The 20,512-nt window shown below is 35.8% G+C and overlaps 1 pseudogene; it reads right to left on the bottom strand.

Annotated features, from left to right (window-relative positions):
- Nucleotides 1-873: 873 nt before the first annotated feature.
- The window catches only part of LOC149255414 (DNA replication licensing factor MCM4-like), a 135,736-nt pseudogene continuing 116,097 nt past the window's right edge, over nucleotides 874-20,512 (bottom strand).

Genomic DNA, 20,512 nt, shown 5'->3' with positions numbered 1-20,512 from the left:
AAAATAATAGGCATAACATATCTGGAATACTTAACAAAACAAAAATCTCCTACTTAATTCATCACAGAGCAATAATTATACTTTTTCCATAATAGATCAATAAATAAAGCAACAAGTTTATTTATAAAAGAAATTAGTAGAACCGCTACTCTTAACTGATCAATCAAGATATTAGCAAGTTCATTTATAAAATAAATTAGCATAAGATCTACCCAAATTCTTGGCTTGAATAATGCTCCTAGCGGGAAAATGCTTCCGGGAAAGAGTTTTTCCTCCCAACCTTGAACCAATCTCCTATGGTTACCTCTAAGGAGAGAAATTTTTCCTTGAATCAAAAACCTCATGATGATACCCTTCATTTATTATATACATTAAGGTTCAACAAATGTTTCCTTGGTAGTGTCCTTCATTTCGGGGTTCTGCCCTCCCCTTCATTTCGGGGTTCTGCCCTCCCCTTAGCCCAGGCAATTTTTTTTTCCCCTTAAATTTTGTTTTTCTCCCCCACATATTTTTCTCCTCGATGTTTATCTTCAACTCAGTGTTTTTTGTTTTTGTTTTTTGTTTTGTCTTTTTTAAACGAATTTATGATAATCTGAATATTTTTCAGATTTGGCAAGTTTCTCTAATACAAACCTCTCCCAACATTTTCCAACTTTATTCTATAATTTTATAATTTGTTTTTTTTTTGTTTTTTTTTGTTTGTTTTTTTTAATTTTTGGCTTTTGTTATTTTTTTTCGTTGCTTACTAGCAAAATACTAAAACAGTATAATGACAAACAAAAAATAAATTATATACATAATAGAAAAGGGGTGTTACATCTTTCCCCTCTCAAAATAACACCATCCTTGGTGTTTCTATTGTTCAACTATGTCTTATTGAAATAGTATTCGATATGCTTCCTTCAGAGCATCCTGCTGCTCCCATGTAGCCTCCTCAGAGTTAAAGTGCTTCCATTGCACTTTAACCTGAGAGAAAACTTGATTCCATAACATGGTCTCTTTCCGATCTAGAATACGAAGTGGCTCTGGCAGGAAATCTCCTTTGGGTTCCACCTGTATCAAATTCTAGTCAATTACATGAGAATTGTCACGGACATACTTTTTTAATAAGGATATATGAAATAAGTTATGCACTTTAATGTGATTGCAAAGAGCTCTTTGATATGATACTAGCCCAATTATGCCCAAGTTTTCAAGAGGCACACAGAATCGTGATGCCAACTTTGCATAGGCTCCTATTCATAAAGTACTTTTCCTCAGTTTTACTCGCATGAATACATGGTCCCAAATGTTGAATTCTTTATGAAAACTTTTCTTGAATGAATAATGTTTTTGTTGACCTTGAGATGTTTTGATATTCTGACATATCTTCTGTACCATTTGTTACATTTCCTACAAAACATCTGGTCCCAATATAAGTTTACCTTCTGGTTGACTCTAACTAAGGGGCATATGACACTTCCTGCCATACAATGATTCAAAATGACTTATTTTATTAGTATCTTGATAGCTACTGTTATAAGTAAACTCTGCTAATTGCAGAAAGTCCTCCCATCTTGTCATTTCATTCATAACATACGTTCTTAGTATATCTTCAACAATTTGATTCGTTCTTTCTGTTTTCCCATCGATTTATGGGTGATATACAATATTGAAATTTAAATGTATTCCCATGCCCCAAATAATGCTTTCCAAAATTTGGAGGTAAATTTAGCACCTCTATATGATACAATTAACTCAGGTACCCCATGCAAACGAAAGATGTCTTTCACGAAAATAATAGCAATTTGGGTAGTCCTAAACATGGATTGTACTGATATAAAATGTGTTGCTTTAGTTAACACATTTACTACCACCATTATAGAATCATGTTGATGTTTTTTTCATGGTAGTTCGATAATAAAATCTATTAAAATTGTTTCCCACTTCCATTCATGTATAGGTAGGGGGTTCAAAAATCCCACAAGATGTTGATGAACCACATTGACTTGCTGGAATTTTATGCATTTTGCTAGATATTCTACCACATTGCTTTTCATACCTGGCCCAAATAAAAAAATAAATTAGTACAGTGATCATTTTGTAGTATCCGGGATGGCCTACATAAGATTTCTTGTGATATTCATCTAATATTTTATGTTTCAATGTACTCAAACTGGGGATATATAGCCTATTTTGGTATGTGAGTAGTTTTTCTTTAGTCTCTTCATATCCTAGAATTTCCTTTTGCTATAATTTTTTATGAGTTCCTAGCTACTGGGTGTCTTGGGTGATTGACTCCTTAACCTGCTCTATAAAATATGTACTTACCTTACTAACATACATCCCCAACACAGTATGTGCATGTGTGCTCAAAGCATTAGCCAACTTGTTCTCTTTCCCTTTTATATTCTTTATTTCAAACTCAAAGTCACTAAGTTCCCACCAACTTTCTTGAATTGTATTTAAGTTAGGTTGGATGAAAAAATATTTCAGACTAATATGATCAGTCACAAATGTAAAATTTTCCCCTCGAATATAATGCCCATATTTTGAGTGCATGTATTACCACTACCAATTCTAAATCATACACTGAATAATTTTTCCATGTAATTTCAACTTTCTGGACCCATAGGCTATGAACACATTGTCTTGCATTAGTACTCCTCCAAGACCCTCCAAACATGCATGTGTACATACAATGAATTTTTTATTACGGTCTACAATTTTTAGTATTGGGGATGTGGTTAATACTTGCTTTATCTTATCAAAGCTTTCTTGACACTTGACTTTACATCCAAATTTTATTCCCTTTCTCTGTAGAGAGATGATAGGGTAGGCCAATTTAGAAAAAGATTCTATAAATCTGTCATAGTATCCTAGAACTCCCACGAATGAGCATATTGTTGATACATCCTTTGGTATAGGCCAATTCATGATGGCCTTGACCTTTTCAGGATCCACAACCAATCCTTCTTTAGAAGGAATGTGCCCCAAATATTGTATCTTATCTCTGTAAGACTCACATTCGATGAGTTTTTCATACAATTGATGCTCCCTTGATGTTTGTAGCACTATCTTCAAATGCTCATTGTGCTATTCCTCATTCCTTGAATATACTAAATTATCATCTGTAAATACCAGTGTGAACTTATCAAGGTATGTATGAAGTATCTTATTCATGAGGCACATAAAATTTGTTGGTGTATTTATGACAGTGAAAGGTAACACAACAAACTCGTAATGAACATATCTAGTTATAAAGGTTGTTTTTCATATATCCTCATTATTGATATGTAACTAGTGGTAACCAATTCTTAAGTTAATTTTTTGGAAATATTATTGCCTCTCTCACTTGATCAAACAAATCATCAATTCAATGCAAAGGGTATGTTTTTTACCGTTAACTTGTTCAAGTAATGGTAGTTAATACACATTCTAAGGGTGCCATCCTTTTTCGTAACAAAGAGTATTGGTGCCCCCCACAGTGAGACATTAGGCTTGCTATACCCTTTATTCAACAACACCTGAAATTGTATTTTTAATTCTATTATTTCTGGTATGCTCATCCTATACGAGACTCTAGACACCGAAACAACACCCAACACCAACTCAATGTCGAAATATATATCTCTATGCCGAGGTAGTCCAAAAATATCTTCCAGGAAAACATCTTGGAATTCCCTAATAACCATTAAACTGTTTAGTTTTTCTTTTTTCTATTAACTTTTCAATGGTTTCTGCCTACACCATATACAATTGACACCTTTTTGTAGCACTTCTTTTCAACTCTAGCGCTGAAATTTGTCAAACTTATACTGGTTTTGGTTTTTCCCTAATTAACGAAGTTTGTCCACCCTCACCCACACATTGGTTTGTTTATATAAATAAATTATATAAACTCCATGTTTTTCTACCCAATGCATGCCTATTAGCACATCATAAGACCCCAAGGGAAGAATATTTAAATTTTTTGATGTACGATACCCATTATAACACATTGTTTCATTTGATTGGTTACCCTTCTTTTTGTATCCATTACCAACTGGACTAATGAAGTATTCTTGAATTTTTCAGATTTTAAATTACACTAATTTACAATTTGAGGGCCAATATAGCATAAACGAGCCTCGAGATCAATTAAAACAGACATATTTTGGTTCAGTATAGTACCTTCGATTTCAATCATGGTAGGTTCATGCTTGGCTTGCCTATCTTCCAATGTTGTGCTATTCCTAGGAATATTTCTAGTAATGTCATTCATTGTCATTTCTTCTTGGATTGCTTAAAGATTTTGGACAAATCTAGGGTTATGTGGGCAATCTCTTAATAGGTGTGGCTCACCACAACTCCAACACTTCAATGGTTCCTGATCTTTTATGCCATTACTCTTCATACTATTTGGTTCTGTGGATTTTGGTCCCATGTAATATTGTGTTGGTGGAGGTGCATTTTCTTTCCTAAACCTATTTCCTTGATGATCCTTACCAAAATTATTAAGGTAAGAGGGCTTCTTTCTTTTAAAACTCCCTCTAGCCTTGCTCCTAGCCTTATTTTTCCATGAATTTCCACCCCCACTTCTATTCTTGAACTATTGATAACACAAGCTAGCCTTCATTACTACTTCATCCATTGATTCCGGCTGATCAAACTCGATTCTCTCTTTATAAGAGGAGGGTAAGAAATTTAAGAATTGCTATTTTTTTTCCTTTTCATCTTTAAGATAGGGTACATATCTTTGCGGGTTGGTGAGCTTTGCCATGATCTCGTCCATGGTTAGTTGCCCCAACTCTAGTTCATGGAATTAGTTGGCACGGTCATCATAGTAATGCTCACTAAGATAGTGTGACTGAAATTGTTTTAAAATTCCTCCTAGGATACGATATTATCTTCTAGAAAATGAACACATTTTACCTCTTCCCACCACAAGGTATATTTACCTTGTAGTTGATAGATATCTAGACGAGCCTTCAAATTACTCTCGTATTCATACACCTGAAAGTTATTGATCATACTCAGTAGCCAAGCATCTACATCCTCCTCTTTCTCCCCCTCAAAGGCATGGGGATTAATCTTCCCAAACACACCTTGTAACTCTATCTTCTTCTTTCCTTTAGGTACTTTTGGGGATATCTAACGCAACTCCCCTCCACTCTCAGATTTTTTAGATTCTGTTTCACTTTTATTCCACTTTAGCCCTTCTCCCTCAGTGCTTGTTATGGAACCAGCTCACAAAAAGATAGAAAAGATAGGTCAACGCCTTAGAATTCAACCTCTTCGAGGGGGCAACCTCCTTTACATTACACAAATGAATGATTCTTTGACAATTCAAATGAAAAAACCTCCTTTCTATATAGGAGTCTAAGGAGTCACAATATAACCCAGCCGACCTAACAATAATAATATAAAGGCACAAAAATAACAATAGAGGGATTCTATGGGGCACAGTAATAACAATATGGGGACAATAGGGGCACAACAATATTAATAAGGGATACAACTACAATAGTAATGGGGTAATCGCTAGTATTATAGGGACATAACATGCCACTCTACTTCAAAAAAAGTTTTTTCCTCAACGCTTGACTAGTTTTGGATGTTTCTGCATAAAATTCTCATCCTCCCATGTGGAATCTTCAGTGGATAAGTTCTTCCACTAAATGAGATACTCCGAAATTGATTCATTTCATAGCTGTCGATTTCTTGTTTCTGTGACTGCTTCCGGTTCCAATAAAATTTTTCCTTCCTCGTCAAGTTCTAGAAATATTGTTTGAACTGGGAGCTTGTTTCCTATAACCTTCTTTAAACATGAAATATTGTTTGAACTGGGAGCTCCAATTTGTATGCCATAGTACCAATCTTTTGCAACACCTTGTATGGACCATAATAATTTGATGATAATTTATTACCCTTCTTGGTTTGCTTGAGGGACATTTGCTTATATGGTTGTAGCTGTAGGAATACCCAATCACTTACATCAAAACTTCTTTCGCTGCGATGTTGATCTGCCTGGTGTTTCATTCTATTCTGCGCTAACACGAGTTTGTCCGTTAAGAGTTGGAGGACTTGTTGTTGATGTTCGATGTGATGTTCCACTACTTGAACCTTAGAATTTTCTCTTAAATATGATGTGATGGATGGTGGTTGATATCCATAAAGTGCCATAAATGGGGTCATTTTTGTTGTTGTATGGAAGGAAGTGTCATACCACCATTCAGTCAAAGGCAACCATTTGACCCATTGTGTTTGTTTATCAGATACAAAGCAATGAAGATATCCTTCCAAACATTTGTTTACTATCTCAGTTTTCCCATCAGATTGAGGATGATAAGATGATCTATGAGCTAACTGAGTACTCAGACAAGAAAATAATTATGTCCAAAAATTTCTAGTCAAAATGGGATCCCTGTCACTTACAATAATCTTTGGGTTTCCATGAAGTTTTTGAATTGTTTCCATAAATGCAGTAGAAATTGTATTGTCTTTAAATGGATGTGATAAAGCAAAAAAGTGTTCATACTTGGTAAGTCTGTCAACTACCACCATGGTGACACTCTTTCCCTCAGACTTGGGTAAACTTGTGATAAAATCCATTGAAACCTCCTCCTAACGTTGGTTTGGAATGGATAAAGGTTGTAATAGACCTAGGGTCTTAATTGTTTCAACTTTATTTTGTTGGTAAACCAAACATTCTACAATAAACTTTTGAATTTCCATTTTAAGGCCATCCCAAAATAATTCCTTCTTAACCCTGTGGTAAGTTTTTAAAAATCCTGAGTGCCCTCCTAAGGGAGAAGTGTGCAATTCCATAAGAATCTTTTGCTTGAGTTGGGAATTCTTATAGAGATATAAGCGATCTTTGTACCATAACGAATAATTTTTCCAGCTAAATGTATCAGATGTAAGGGAATCTTGTTGTAACTTTCGAATAAGTGCCCACACTTCTTCATCATTCTTCCATTCCTCCCTTGCTTTGTTTATCCAATCTGGTTGGATAATAGAAATGGCGCACAACAATGCTTCCACATCCTCATCCTTTCTTGAGAGTGCATTTGCCACCACATTTTGCTTCCCTTTTTTGTAGATGATTTCAAAGTCATAACCCAACATCTTTGTGACCCACTTTTGCTACTCTTCAGAGGATAATCTTTGTTCTAAAAAGTATTTAAGGCTATCATGATTCATTTTTACCTTGAAGTGTCTTCCCACTAGGTAAGGTCGCCATTTCTTAAGTGCGTGTAATATTGCCAACATTTCCTTCTCATAAGTAGCTTTGTGTAAAAACTTTCCCTTGGTTAGACGACTTTCAAAAGCAATGGGTGTTTCATCTTGCATTAAAACAACACCAATTCCATTTCCTGAAGCATCACATTCCACAATAAAGGTTTTTGTGAAGTCCAGTGTAGCTAAGACCAGTGCTTGGCACATTGCCTCTTTAGGATGTTCAAAGGCCTTTGTTGCTTCTGGAGTCCATGAAAATGCATCTTTCTTCAATAATGTTGTTAGAGGTGTTACTATTCTCCCATATTTCTTAACAAACTTGTGATAATACCCTATCATCCCAGGAAATCCTCATAGATGCTTTATGGATGTGGGGATTTTCCATTCCTTAATGGCTTTAATTTTGCTAGGGTCTACCTTAACTCCTTCATGAGATACAATATGACCCAGATATTCCACCTCTTGTAGTCCAAAGAAACATTTGGATCTTTTTGCATATAATTATTTCTCCTCCAATAGTTGTAACACCCTGTCAACATGTTCAACATAATCCTTCCAAGACTTGTTGTAGATTAGTATATCATCAAAAAGTACTAACAAAATTTTCTAAGGGTTTGAAAATGGAATTCATCAAACCTTGAAATGTAGAGGGTGCATTGGTAAGGCCAAAAGGCATGACCAAAAATTCATAATGACCCTCATGAGTTCTAAATGTAGTTTTCAGAATGTCTTCAGTCTTCATTCTGATTTGATGATATCCTGAACGAAGATCCAACTTGGTGAAGTAAATTGATCCATGCAATTCATCCAATAATTCATCAATGACAGGAATGGGAAACTTATCTTTAATAGTGAGCTTTTTGAGCTCCCTATAATATGGACACATGCGCCATGATCCATCCTTCTTGTGCACCAATACTACTGGAGCAGAGAAAGAACTTTGACTGGGTTGAATTATACCAGCCTCTAGCATTTCTGCAACCACACGTTCAATTTCACTCTTTTGGGCATATGGATATCTATACGGCCTGATGTTTGGAGGAACACTTCTTGGAATCAGATGAATAGCATAATCATGATCACGAACAGGTGGGAGACCTTTGGGATTCTCAAATACCTTGGAATTATTTTCCAAGAATTTTTGAAGATTTGGAGAAATAGATGATTTCAATGTGGAAACATCTAGTGAACATAATTGTGAAATTACACCTCTTTGTTCCTTTTTTAGAAGCTTTGTCATACCGTTAGAGCTGATTATCTTTCCTGGTATCCCTTCAATACCCCTTAATTCAACTTCCTTCCCTTCTGCATAAAATTTCATGAAAAGTTCTTGAAAATTAAAAGCTATTGTACCCAACGATTGTAGCCATTGGACTCCTAGTACAACATCAGCGCCTCCCATTGGAATGGAAAGCATTGGGCTAGTCAATACATATTCTCCCATGGACAGCTTGATATTATGGCACTTTCTAGAGAAATTTATTGTTCCTCCATTTGCAACCATCACTTGACACTTTGGTGCTGGATATAGGAAGAAATTTAATTCTTTTACTACCTTACAATGAATAAAATTGTGGGTACTTCCTGAATCAATCAACACTATGTTGAAGGCCCAAAAATCGGGTCTACAACAAGGGGGATACCCGCCCGGTCCAGACCTTGGTTGGCAGCTCCTTGTCCATTTGGTATAGCGGGTCTGATTGGGGATATGGAACCAGTTTCCCAATCTATGAGTGTGTGTGTGTAGAATTTAATGTTCGTGATCTAATAGTTCCTAATTAAGATATTCTAATTTTAACTTTAATCTAATGCTATGCTATTGTAATCCAATAAGCAGCAACATCTAAGTCTATACTAACCCGGGATGTAATTCTTCTATTATGCGATCTAAAATGATTTCAAATAACAACTGGTAATAAAGATCATTCAGCTATTATGAGAAAGGAAATCAATAAGGATGAACCATTTCGCATAAAAAGTTAGATGAAACAGTTGTGAAAAACATATTGCATAATGAGCTATTCATACATTAAGCATAAACAAATAGCTATCACTGTACAAAAGTGCCAAATGATAACTCAGGTATTCATGCAATAATACGTAAACAACTAAAACCTGTATATCACTTTAAACACATAAGCAAAAATGGTTAAGAGTTAAAAGTACCATTTATAACTAGTCCTACTCATGAGCTTCAAGCAACAATGATTTATCTCTCTTTGCTCTAACATCCACTAAGAGTACAGAAGTGCAACATCAGTAGCAGATATCAAATGCAAACATCAACAAATCTTGTTCCATTCACTCATCAAAACCTCCTTGGAGGGTGCAAAAGTGCATGTTCTAAGGACACGTTTTTGATAAATTTCTGGACCCTCCTCTAAATGCATGAGAAGGGTTTAAATATTACTAACTAAATAACTTATTTACAAAGATTTAGGATACGGTTTAAATGACGCCCTTTTTCTAAGCAAAAATAAATCAAAACTATTTCTAAAAATTAAATCTAATATCTAACTATTTATTCATTTTCTCCTTAACGTTGCAAGCATTCAGTATTTGCTTGAGCAGAGTCGGCTTATTGTCTTCTAGTTTTGGTTGAGCTAAGCAAACAGAATTGAAAAGACCTAGCACCATCTTTTCAGCAAAATCGATGATATACTTGAGAGTCATCCACTGACTATGTGGCTTTACCATGTATGCCCAGTAATAATCCCAGTTTAACTTGGTTAACCCTTTGAATTCATTTGCCTTTTCTTTAGCTTTTTGTTTCCAGTTTGTTTTTATCATTGCTTTTTGCAATTTTCGGGCTTACAGGTGACTGAGCAGTTAGAAGCTTTCCTTCTCGAGCAATTTTCTCAGCGATGCGCGATTAGCGCTAAGCGCTAATTACGCATCGGAAACTGCCTATGTTCTTTGATTCGGGCTTCTCTGACGCATTTTTCGCCTTTTGCACCTCTTTCTCTTATCGGGTATAAAGCTCAAAAATTTTAAAAATAATGATCTCGTGAGCTCTTGACCATGAGCATTAAACTGTCTGTTTCTAATATCAGCATCACTCAGTACCCATTTAACCATGGTTGTATATGAAAGATCTGTAATGGATGGCTCAGCAACATTCTATGAATCTGCAGCTCTGTTGCATGCGGTGTCTTCATATAAGGGCGCCTTTTCTCTGTCTTTGGACATTGGAGCCTTCCCCTTTTTCCCCATAGCTTCCTGCACATTTCTTTGTGTAACTTTTGTTGTTCGTTCCTGCAGTTTACAAGTGAGGAGAGAGTAATGATAATAAATAATAACAGGAAAGCTTTAAATGCCAAGGATATGTGAAAACATGCCATCTGATGTGAACTGGCTCTTCGAAAAAAACAAAACCATATTTTATTAACAACTGGCATGTAATTCATTAATTATCATTAAAGTGCATAACCGGTTCTTGGTTTTATGGAAAAACTTCTTGAATATTGAGCCAAGAAAATCTGCGATGGAACGTTTCTGTGATTCGCATCGCAGTATCGCATTACTGCAATTTCATCGTGTTGTTTTATCGCAGGGTTGTTTGATCGCAATACCGCAAGATCGCGCATCGCAAGATCGCTTAATCATTTAATTGTTATGTGTATTTTATGCGATTTTGCGATATGCGATATGCGATATCGCATATTGGTGATTTTAAGGTTTTCCAACATGAGTGTTTATTAATGCATGCGATGTGATGGAGTTCGCGTCGCAATCTTGCATTTTATCATTTTGACTCATAAGAAAATGCCCTATCATTCTTTGCGCGATGCGATATTTCTTAAGGAGTGACATATAAGCACTAATTGATTTTTTTTAATTTTTTTTTACTAAGGGTCCCCACTTATATAGTGTTATTGCTAATACTAAATAAGGAGGGGGATTGTTGGTGGCCACAACAATTGGCGATTCACTTGGAAGAACCAATTATCTCTTTTTTTCTATTGAATTTTCTAAACTTCCAAAACAGAATTTTTTTCAGAAAGTTAAACTTTATTATGGAAAGATAAAGTACATTATGCTCTAACCTATCAATGACATTTTGTTCCAACTATTTTCAACTTTGATTATTTGCTTCCTTAGGCTAGTCCTTGTATTTACATCAGTCATTACTTGGTCTGTAAAGATAAAACAAAGCCTCCTCTGTAGACCAGTTTTAAATATGCTCATTTGTTGTAGGTAGAGCCTCTGCTGTCAGCAGGCGTTTATAGCCTCGACAGGGTTACCTGTTACCCAGCAATGATCCTGTATCCTGCTTAAAGCAACCTACAACTATCAAAGAAGAATCCACATCCACACTTATTGCTTTGATTTTCTTTTTACTCTTAAAGAACAATGTCTTGTTTTGATAGCCAATTTATGACATAGTCATTCACTTGATTTATAACTTTGCTGAACAAGCTGGCTCGTGATGAGACCCCTTGTCTTTTGATTGCAACAATCTTGAGTCATTTCCCTGTTGTGGTGTACAGTATTTGGCAAAGTCAGCAAGTTATAATATCTGTGATTATGATAAGCCGACTCGTGATGAGACCTCTTATTCTTCAAGATGAAGTGTATCCTTGGGTTGTTCCTCTGAAAGTTGTGATCTCCTTAGCAGGGAGGAAGTCATTGTTTCCTTAAGATAGCTCTAGACGACAATATTAGAGTTTTTGGAAACAGCTTTTCTACAGAGAATCTTTATTTTGTTATTGATACCTTTCATTGTACTGAGATAAAACAATTTCTTCACTAAAGGTTGTTTTCATCAAACTTTATGAAGTTGAAACTAGTATCATATCTAGTTTAGAGTCTTTAACTGTATCTATCAATAATAAAGATCAATTTTCCAAAAGATTTGCTATTTATACAAGTGAAAAATCAAAATCTGAAAGAGAATTGTTGTCTTGTTCGTAAATTCCTAATGTAACCACTCACAACTAGTTTTATTATGAAAAGGAAAACAATTAATCTACAAAAATAGAAGAATAATCTTCTATGGAAAATATTTCTTGAGAAATTTTCCATTAACAGGCAAAGAGTCTATCTTACCTGCTAAATCCTGTAACACAAACGTTGATGGACCTATGACTTCTACAATTTGAAAAGGACCAAGCCACATTCTTTGAAATTTTGTATGTTTGCCTTTTTCTTCATGAGCCTTGTCCCATTTTAAAACTAAGTCTCCCATCTGAAAATCTTTTTTGGTCATTATGTTTGAATCAAAAGAGGATTTTACTAGTGCTTGATGATGAGCATGGGTTTTCTTAGCCTGTTCTCGTTGTTCTTCTAATTTGATTATTTCCATTTGTCTTAGTTGTAAGGAGGAAGTTGGTACTTCATCAATGTATTGAACTAGAGACAAAGAGGGAATTGCTAAATGAGTCGGAAGAACCACTTCTTTTCCATAAACTAAATTAAAGGGAGAAGTGCCGATAGAAGCTTTTTGCATTATTTGGTTTGCCCATAAAGCATATATCAAAGCCTTATGCCAATTTTTATGATTTTGGTCAACTGTTCCTTTGATAATCCTTATTAGGTTTTTATTTATAGACTCAGCTAACCCATTGCCTTGTGGGTAATAATTGGCCGAATATTTAAGTTTGAATCCTCTTTTAAGTGCGAATTCAGTCATTGCATTTCCAGAAAAGTATGATGCATTATCAAAAATTAAAGCGGAAGGCAATCCAAACCTAGTGATTATAAATTGATCTATGAACTCAATGATATTTTCAGCATTAGCTGTCTTCAGTGGAACTGCTTCTACCCACTTAGTAAAATAATCTGTTGCTGTAAGGATATATGTATGTTGCTTGGAAGAGTGAGGAACGATCTCACCTATTATGTCCAATCCCCACTGACTGAAAGGTTGCCCAATGTTAACCGGTTGTAGTGGCAAGGATGGCTTCTTTTGTCTACCAGCAGTAGTTTGGCAGACTTGATATTTCCTCACGTAACTGTGCGAGTCTTTAAATAACATGGGCCAGTAATAGCCTGTGTGCAAGATTTTATGTGCAGTAGCATCTCCAGCATAGTGTCCGCCTGCTGGCCCATCATGGAGTTCCTGCAAAACTTTTTCAGCTTCAGATTTCTCAAGACATCTAATAATAACATAATCATAATTTATTCTAAAAAGAATATCATTTATGAGCTGATATTGTTTGGCTTTCAACCTTAGAGCTCTTTTCTTAGTATGATCGAGGTGTGAAGGAGCATACCCATTCTTAAGATAATAAATGATATCAGCGTATAATGACTCTGCATCGTTTAGGCTTACCTCACACATTTGTACCTCTGCAGATGGAATTTTAGAAATTTGCGACGCTCCAGCCAGCATTTTGCAAAAGCCTTGGCCTCTTACAATGTTTGCTGGTTTAATAGCTATGTCATATTCCTGTAAGGCAGTAACCCAATTGGCCCTTTTCCCACCCACATCCTTCTGTACTAGAAGATTCCTTACCGCTGGAAACGGTACTATAATTTTACTATGGGTTTTGAGTAGAAAAGGTCTGAAGTATTTGACTGCTTTGAAAACAGCATAAGCCTATTTATCCACATCTGAATAATTTAATTCAGTGCCCTGTAAATTTGAACTGAAAAAATCAATTGGGGCTTCCACTTTTTCTTGATTTGCTTGAGTGAGTATCGCAGCATATGACCTATTTGAGGCAAACGTATATAAAATAAAAGGCTCTGAAAAATTCAAAGTTGCTAAAGATGGAGCATTAATAATAGCTTGTTTGATAAGGTTGAATGCTTCATGTTCATCTTGGCCCGATTTAAAATTTGAGTTCTTTTTAATCATGGCTTGCAAAGGGGACACGATTTGTGAAAAATCTAGAACAAATCTCTTTACAAAGTTGATCTGACCAAGGAAAGATTGCATGGCTTTTTTGTTGTGAGGTAGGGATATTTCAAAAATCTCTTTGATTCTGTCGGAATGGATGTGAATTCCATATTTTGACACTTTGAATCATAGAAGTTTCCCTTCACTTAATGCGAAAAAGGATTTTTTCAGGTCAAGTGAAATTCCATACCTTAAACACTGTTGGAAGATTTGTTTTAAATCTTTAAGAGTTCGCTTCGTTTCTTGGAATACACTGTTATATCATCCAAATAAATTACTAAAAATTTATTGACTAAACCTTTGAATGCGATGTCCATGGCTCTCTGGAATGTGGCACCAGCATTAATCAAACCGAGTGGCATCTTTCGATATGCGTATGTGCCCCATTTAGTTCTGAATGTGGTTTTTAATTGATCATCAAGATGTACTAACACTTGATTGTATCCTGAAAATCCATCCAAGAAAGACATTAATTCTGATCCCACCACTGCCTCCAATATCTGTTCCATAGGTGGTAAAGGAAAATTATCTTTTTGGCAGGCCTTGTTAAGGTTTCGAAAGTCAATGCAAATCCTAACATCTCTGTTTTTCTTTCTAACAGGTACCATATTGGAGACCCATTTAGAATGTCTGACGGGAAAGATTATTCTGGCTTTCAATAACTTATTGAGTTCAGCTTTTATCTGATTTTCTAAATTGGGATGGATCTTTCTCAACTTTTGTTGGATGGGTTTTTTGTTATCAATCATTGGAATAGTATGTTCGATGATGGAAGTGTCGTATGTTTTGAGTTCATCATAGTTCCAAGCAAAAACATTTTTATATTGTCTCAAAAGACGAATATATGCTAATTTTTCTTCAGGGGCTAGGCCGAGACCTAGAGTAATGTTTTGTGGTTTGGCATCAGTTCCTAGGTTAACTAATTCGTAGTTCAAAGTTGAACTTTGGAGTTTTGAATTGGTAGACATTTTAAACCGATCTTTCAAATCGTACAAATCTTCTAACTTGACTACCGACTTAGGTATAGCATTGTTAGTGCTATCTTGTTGCAATTGTCGATCATGTTGGTCTTCGTCAATTATTTGATTGGAGTAGGATCCTTCAAATGTGAGGAAATTTATGATATCAGGATCGTCATTGAATACTCTCCAATTTGTGATGTTATCAGGAATAGATGGTCTAAAGATTAATTCTATTGAGAATCTATCTGGACTAAAATCTTTTGAAGGAATAAGCTTAGAAGCTATGTTAGCCAAAAGGTCTGCACTTGCATTTTGGAGTCTGAGAATTGAAGAAATATTAAATTTTATAAAATGCTCAGTCAGATCTTGAACTAAGGATTGATAATGTTTTAAATGACCTGATAAGCAATGTATAGTATTACGTTGTCTGACCACAATTTCAGAGTCTTCGAAAACTTGAAGGTACTTAACGTCTAATCCGATTGCTTTGTACAATCCTTGAACCAAAGCCTCATATTCTGCTGTATTATTAGTGCAATGAAATTCGAGTCTGCATGTTAGCATAATTTTATCTCCTTCTAGACTAATTAGAATGCATCCTGCTCCTACTCCTTCGTTAGATTTAGAACCATCAAAAAATAATTTCCAAAACAAATATTTATTTACAAGACTATCTAAAAAATAGATACATTTTGAACTATCAGTTCGAGAAAAATTTTCTACTGGGGACAAAACAGAGTGTTCTAAATAAGGTGACGTGTGAGCATTAAAATTGCCGAGGAAAAAATCTACTGAGTAATTTCCAATAATGCTACTGTTATATGCTACTGGTTCATTTTCCCCCTCTAGCTCTATTACTATGTATTTCTGATGTAGTTCTCGTTCAACTTTTATTTGATTTGGCTTACCATTGTAGGGCAGCCACATGTGCGACCAGTCAATCGCGAAGTATCCATGAAGTTTTTCTGACCAATCCCTGCTAAGAATTAAGCCATAAAATTCTGGAATATCAGCAACTAAAATGTCAATAACTTGACATACCTTTGGGTTGGATGACAGCCTTATGGTTACTTGATTTAGTTCACCAATCACTTCGACTTGAGATCAATCTAGCTAAACTATGCACACAGTAGATTTCTATGGTTGAATGTTTAACTTGGCACATATGGACTTTGGTAAAATATTCGATGAAGCACCAGAATCCACTAAGCAATTGTGCACATTTTTATTGAAAATTTCATAAGTAAGGAGAAACGGGGGAGTATGAGATCTCGATCTTCCTCCAATTAGAGCGATGTCATTTGGATCAATCATATTGATTGCATTAGTTGGAGGTCTTCCCATATTATGAGAAGCTTGAGAAAGTATAGCAGCAGGCAAAGGTGCAACTGGCACAGTATGTAATTCTTTCAACATTATCTTCTGTTGATGCTTTAATTTGCTCAATTCGTAAAGAGTGATGTTGGCGCTAGTCTTCTTCATATCTTCTATAATATTGTACTCCATTTCATCCAACACGATCAGTGTTTTAGATGAGTTGATACATCTATTTGGATTGGGCTGGTTTGAGTCGCTTTAGATGTCATTTTCTTTGTTGTGACTTTATCCTTTATTGCAGAGCTTACGCTCTTTGGTTGAGGGGTAGTTTGGGGAGGATCAAGCTGATTTCTACTTCATGTGCTAACTGGGAATACTTCTTGATCTTCTTCTTATGGGAGGATGAAATCCCACATTCCTTGTAACTCTACAACTTCTTCTTCATCGGTTTGCCCTTCAGTGGCAATTTCCTCTTCCTCTTCTTTGGATTCAACATTTGAAATAGCATTGGGTGGCTTTGAATCTATTGAAGGGCCTCTTTTAAAAGCTCTGTAGGGCTTTTTTTAAAAGTTTCTGCTACTTGCTTCTTGATGTCGACCATTTCATTGGACATGGTCTTCAGAACTTTTTGCAATCCTTGCAAATCGAATGGATCTTTTTTTTCTTTCTTCATGGAATCTTCCTTGAAGGTGACTTTCTTGGATTTGTGTTCCTCTATCACAGATTTCTTTTCAAGGGCTATTATACATTTCTCTACTGCTATTGCTTCTTTCATGTTTTCAGCTAAGGTTGTTTTATTAGCCCTGTCCACGAAGATTGCTATGTTTGATGGTAAAGCAGTGATATACCATTCACTTCGTACTTCTTTGCTAGGTTAGGAAGTAGTAGGAATTTTGTTTAGGATTTTATTGAAATGTAAATTGAAATCTTTGATAGGCTCTCTTGACTCAGCCCTAAGGTTATATATATTATTGATTAGCATTGTCGTAGACCTGTCATCACCAAACTAGGTCAAGAATTGCTCTTGGAAGATGTCCCAACTAGTGATAGATCTAGAGGGTAATGAGAAATACCATGATCTGGTTGTTCCTTGTAGAGTATGAGGAAAAAGTCGAACAATAGCATCTTCATTAGTAACCCCATTGAGATTAATGGATAGCATAAAGCTTTTTATATGTGCTAGCATGCCTGCCTCGGAATTAAACTTAGGCAGCCATTTCTCAGGATGGGCCGGTATTTGACTCAAGGGTGCAGGCATTAAGACTACCCTAGGATTATTCCATGGAGATTGGGCCATTGCTGAACTACTAACAGAGGAAAGTGCAGAAGATGATCCCTGCGGTTGGGAAGATGAGGATATTACGGTTGCGGATGATTTAGGCGGAGTACTGGGGGTTCCAGTGGACAAATGGACAATGATCTGAAGTGGAGGAGTGACTTCACGGTGAAGAAGTTGAGATGGATGATGATGATGAAGGAGTCTCGCTATGGACTCCTTAGGTGATTTCCTTGCTCTTTTCCTTGTGGGAAGAGGTAATTCGGTTGGTTGAACGCCAAACTTTTCACTCTTTAATCTGGTCAGGGGATGAGCAGGGTTATATTGCGAAGTCACGCTGCCTTGAGATTTATCAGATTTTTTAGGAGAAATAGAAAATCGCTGAAGTTTGTGAATCAGAGATTTGACTTCAAGAAGTTCAATAGTAGATTGTTCTGAAATTTTAGGATTTTTAGCAGCGGTTGATGCTCCAGCGACTTCTAACTCTGGATTTAAGTGTAATGGAGAAGTTGGGGGAGATGGCGAGGGCGATTTACTCTCAGAATGGTATTCAGTTTTAGATTTACTTGCTATTCATAGTTCAGGCCCTCCTTCTAGCACCAAATATGTTGAAGGCCTGAAAATCGGGTCTACAACAAGGGGGATACTCGCTCGATCCGGACCTTGGTTGGCAGCTGCTTTTTCGTTTGGTATAGCGGGTCCGACTGGGGATATGGAAGCAGTTTCCCAATCTATGAGTGTGTGTGTGTAGAATTTGATGTTCCTGATCTAATAGTTCCTAATTAAGATATTATAATTTTAACTTTAATCTAATGCTATGCTATTGTAATCCAATAAGCAGCAACATCTAAGTCTATACTAACCCGGGATGTAATTCTTCTATTATGTGATCTAAAAAGATTTCAAATAATAACTGCTAATAAAGATCATTCAGCTATTATGAGAAAGGAAATCAATAAGGATGAACCACTTCGGATAAAAAGTTAGATGAAACAATTGTGAAAAACATATCGCATAATGAGCTATTCATACATTAAGCATAAACAAATAGCTATCACCGTACAAAAGTGCCAAATGATAACTCAGGTATCCATGCAATAATACATAAACAACTAAAAACTGTATATCACTTTAAACACATAAGCAGAAATGGTTAAGAGATAAAAGTACCATTTATAACTAGTCCTACTCATGAGCTTCAAGCGACAATGAGTTATCTCTCTTTGCTCTAACATCCATTAAGAGTACAGAAGTACAACATCAGTAGCAGATATCAAATACAAACATCAACAAATCTTGTTCCATTCATTCATCAAAACCTCCTTGGAGGGTGCAAAAGTGCATGTTCTGAGGACAAGTTTTTGATAAATTTCCGGACCCTTCTCTAAATGCATGATAAGGGTTTAAATACTACTAACTAAATAACTTATTTACAAAGATTCAGGATACGGTTTAAATGACCACCCTTTTTCTAAGCAAAAATAAAGCAAAACTATTTCTAAAAATTAAATCTAATATCTAACTATTTCTGCATTTTCTCCTTAACGTTGCAAGCATTCAGTATTTGCTTGAGTAGAGTTAGTTGACTGTTTTCCTCTTTTGCTTGAGCTAAGCAAACAGAATTGGCAAGAGTTGGCACCATCTTTTCAGCAAAATCGATGACATACTTGAGAGTCATCCACTAACTATGTGGCTTTACCGTGTATGCCCTGTAATAATCCCAGTTTAACTTGGTTAACCCTTTGAATTGCTTTTGCCTTTTCTTTAGCTTTCTGTTTCCAGTTTGTTTTTATCATTGCTTTTTGCAATTTTCAGGCTTACAGGTGAATGAGCAGTTAGAAGCTTTCCTTCTCGAGCAATTTTCTCAGCGATGCGCGATTAGCGCTAAGCTCTAATCGTGCATCCGAAACTGCCTCCGTTCTTTGATCCGCGCTTCTCTGATGTGTTTTTCGCCTTTTGCGCCTCTTTCTCTTATCAGGTATAAAGCTCAAATTTTGTAAAAATAATGATCTCGTGAGCTCTTGACCGTGAGCACTAAACTCTCTGTTTCTGATACCAACATCACTAAGTACCCATTTAACCATGTTTGTATATGAAAGATCTGTAATGGATGGCTCAGCAGCATTTTGTGAATCTGCGACTCTATTGCATGTGGTGTCTGCATATAAGGGCACCTTTTCTCTGTCTTTGGACATTGGAGCCTTCCCCTTTTTCCCCTTATCTTCCTGCACATTTCTTTGTGTAACTTTTGTCGTCCGTTCCTGTAGTTCACAAGTGAGGAGAGAGTAATGATAATAAATAATAACAGGAAAGCTTTAAATGCCAAGGATATGCAAAAACATGTCATCTAACGTGAACTGGCTCTTCGAAAAACACAAAACCATATTTTATTAACAACTGTCGTGTAATTCATTAATTATCATTTATGGAAAAACTTCTTGAATATTGAGCCAGGAAAATTTGCGATGGAATGTTTCTGCGATTTGCATCGTAGTATCGCATTTCACTGTATCGCATTACCACAATTTTATCGTGTTGTTTTATCGCAAGGTTGTTTGATCTCAATATCGCAAGATCGCGGATCGCAATATCGCAGGATCGTGGATCGCTTAATCGTTTAATTGTTATGTGTATTTTATGCCATTTTGCTATATTCGATATGTGATATCGCATATCAACGATTTTAAGGTTTTCCAACGTGAGTGTTTCTTAATGCATGTGATGCGATGGAGTTCACATCGCAATCTCGTATTTTATCATTTTGACTCATAAGAAAATGCCCTATCATTCTTTGCGCGATGCGATATTTCTTAAGGAGTGACATATAAGCACTAATTGATTTTTTTTAAAAAAATTGACTAAGGGTCCCCACTTATATAGTGTTTTGCTAATACTAAATAAGCAGGGGGGTTG

This window comes from Pinus tabuliformis, chromosome 7 (genome assembly GCF_031772625.1).
Source record: "Pinus tabuliformis cultivar Carrire ecotype Pingquan chromosome 7, CPIR1, whole genome shotgun sequence".
Taxonomy (NCBI): domain Eukaryota; kingdom Viridiplantae; phylum Streptophyta; class Pinopsida; order Pinales; family Pinaceae; genus Pinus; species Pinus tabuliformis.
This window is presented reverse-complemented; position numbering and strand designations above follow the sequence as displayed.